General features: G+C 34.7%; 1 pseudogene across 1 annotated transcript in view; it reads left to right on the top strand.

Annotated features, from left to right (window-relative positions):
- The window catches only part of LOC144969376 (transmembrane protein 45B-like), a 12,924-nt pseudogene that overhangs the window by 1,601 nt on the left and 8,823 nt on the right, over positions 1-2,500 (top strand). Inside the window, exon 2 of the transcript XR_013644750.1 lies at positions 762-881. The product of XR_013644750.1 is annotated as a transmembrane protein 45B-like (transcript). The remainder of the gene's footprint in view (positions 1-761; positions 882-2,500) is intronic.

Genomic DNA, 2,500 nt, shown 5'->3' with positions numbered 1-2,500 from the left:
AAGACTTCACTATGGATGGTATGTGTCTAAATAAAATACCCACTGTTCTACTGCCTGATCAAGAGAACTAACACAGAAATCTTTTGTGTATACTTAAACGTTTATAATCTGCTCGAGAAAATCGTGTGGTAACAAGTCACGCATTTGACGTTATAAAAACATTGACAAAGAGCAGAAAGAGGCCGATTTTTTTCACGTTATTATTTATAAACAACCAACTATGTTTGTCCGAGCACGTGTGAAGGTGTGTCCCAACTTCCATGTTTTGAATGGTCAAAAATCTACTGGTTGATTCGTCGCTGAGCGCCACGATAGCTCAGTGGTAGAGCACTCACCTCACAACCAAAGCGATTAGTGTCGATTCCAGGTGCAGTCGAGATATTTTTTCTTATGGTATTTGTGACCAACCTTCTCAAAACGTTGTTATATCTGGGTTAACCTAATGATTAAAATTGAGTTTGTAGTAAAAAAATATATATATAGGACGAATAAACTTTTTTTTTTCGAAAATGAACAGAATTTCATCTTGAGTCAAAAACTATATTATTACTTACTTGCCATTTCTACTTGAAAACTACAATTTTGGAATCAGGTTCACTCCGGCATGATACTGTTTGAAAATATGGGTCACATTTTGTCTACTTTTCATTTATTCAGTTTAACTATCAAATGCCAACCCTTCGTAAATTATACTCCCTTTATTATGAAAATGTATTTTCCACAGCTAATATATTCACCAAAAACATCTTTTATTGTTCTAGAGGAATCAACTCCAACATTTAACAGATATGGGATCGTTCTGGGGTCACATCGATGAAGGTTTGTTCTTCATTCTGCTGGGCATTTGGTGGATGTTGAGTGCCTTCAGGGAGTATGTCATGGTAAGTTTTTAAAGTTTTTATTGCAACCCATTGAGATTGACGAGAGAAACGAGTCGTATATCGAACCCGCCCTTATCGATATTTTTTAAACACCATCTTTCTTTCGCGTTAGCTCCATTCCCTCCAGAATATTTAAGGATACCTTATATGAATTTAAAACGTGGAATTATTAGTCTATAAAAAATTGCATTGGATTTTATAATCCTTTTGTTGTAGAAATACTGAATGATTGTTTTCCCATTCACTCATGTGATACAATCGATGTTATTGGTAGTATACTAGGACTTCATATAGATGTCGCTGGTAGTATAGATATTATGCGCTTGGCTAAGAAGCTCACAACATTTCCATCCGGAAGTATGTGGGACCAACATACAAAACTATGTGTAACCTTGAACGTTTATAGTCTGGTTAATATAGTCTAGTAAGAATTACTCATAAACGCGGATGGCAAAAAATAATAACAAATACCTGAGTGACGTCAATTTCATACTATATACTGGAAACAGAGATCTACGAGTGTAGTCAGCTATAAATGGGAGGTAACTCACGTTTGATAAGTCTGTCGAACTTGTTTATAAAACATTTTGGTAATAACAGTACCATAACTTTACCAAATCAGACCGTCAAATAGTTGAAATGTAATTGACTTTTGAAGTCAGAAGAAAACGTTTTGTCTTTGTTTTTGTTTTGTTTGATTTTGTTTTTTGTTTTTTGTTTGTTGTTTTTTTTTTTTTGGGGGGGGGGTTTGTTTTGTTGGGATTTTTGGGGGTTTTTGTTGGGTTGTTTTTTTTTTGGTTTGCAATAACGTGATTTGCCCATTTGGATAGTTACCTACTTTTATAGACGCTATATCTTGAAAGCGTTATGTCCACTACAACACACATAGCGCTTTACAAGGTGTCCAAAGCAGCGGAACACTTAATCATATGTATATGGCCAGATAACATTTTTAGGCAAAAAAACAACAAAAGATATATTTTGTCTACAAGAGAATGGTGAGAAAATGAGAGCAACAAGCCTTTTCCATTGACTCTACTCTGTTTCCCCTATTTGGGGGACTCCAACCTGGGACCCACATGTCACTACCAGAGTATCATCCCATTTCACAAAAAAAGTCGGATAAATGGTGATAAATATCGCATTAAATCAATGTGACATATTACACTAATCAATCTCAAACCTACTAATAATTTATTGATGATTTGATTAAAGTCTTTCAAAAAAATGTAATAAAGAAAATCTTCATTTTTCAAGTTTGTTGTTCATCAGGTCATATTTTTGCAAAAGGCCATATTCTGAGACATGACTGCAAAATTCATAACTTCGTTATGTCACAAAACTAAAATCAAATTATGTATCGGCTATTTGAATCGTATTAAGTGCTCTGTTGAATGTTTCTTAATCTTCTATATCGGCAATTTCTGGTGGTAATGTATTCCACATGCAAATGGGGATGTGGGGAAGGGGGGGGGGGGGGGGAACTGAATATAATATGTGTTTTTTTTTAATGGTTGTACGTATTTTGATGCTGTGTTACCTCTTGTATTGTCTTTGTTTTATGGTCTTTTTAAGTGCCTGTAAACCAGGTCTCCATTAGTGTGGTGAAATTAATCTTT

This window comes from Berghia stephanieae, chromosome 3, assembly GCF_034508935.2.
Source record: "Berghia stephanieae isolate SIO BIC M18660-M18661 chromosome 3, UCSD_Bste_1.3, whole genome shotgun sequence".
NCBI classification, from domain to species: domain Eukaryota; kingdom Metazoa; phylum Mollusca; class Gastropoda; order Nudibranchia; family Aeolidiidae; genus Berghia; species Berghia stephanieae.
This window is presented reverse-complemented; position numbering and strand designations above follow the sequence as displayed.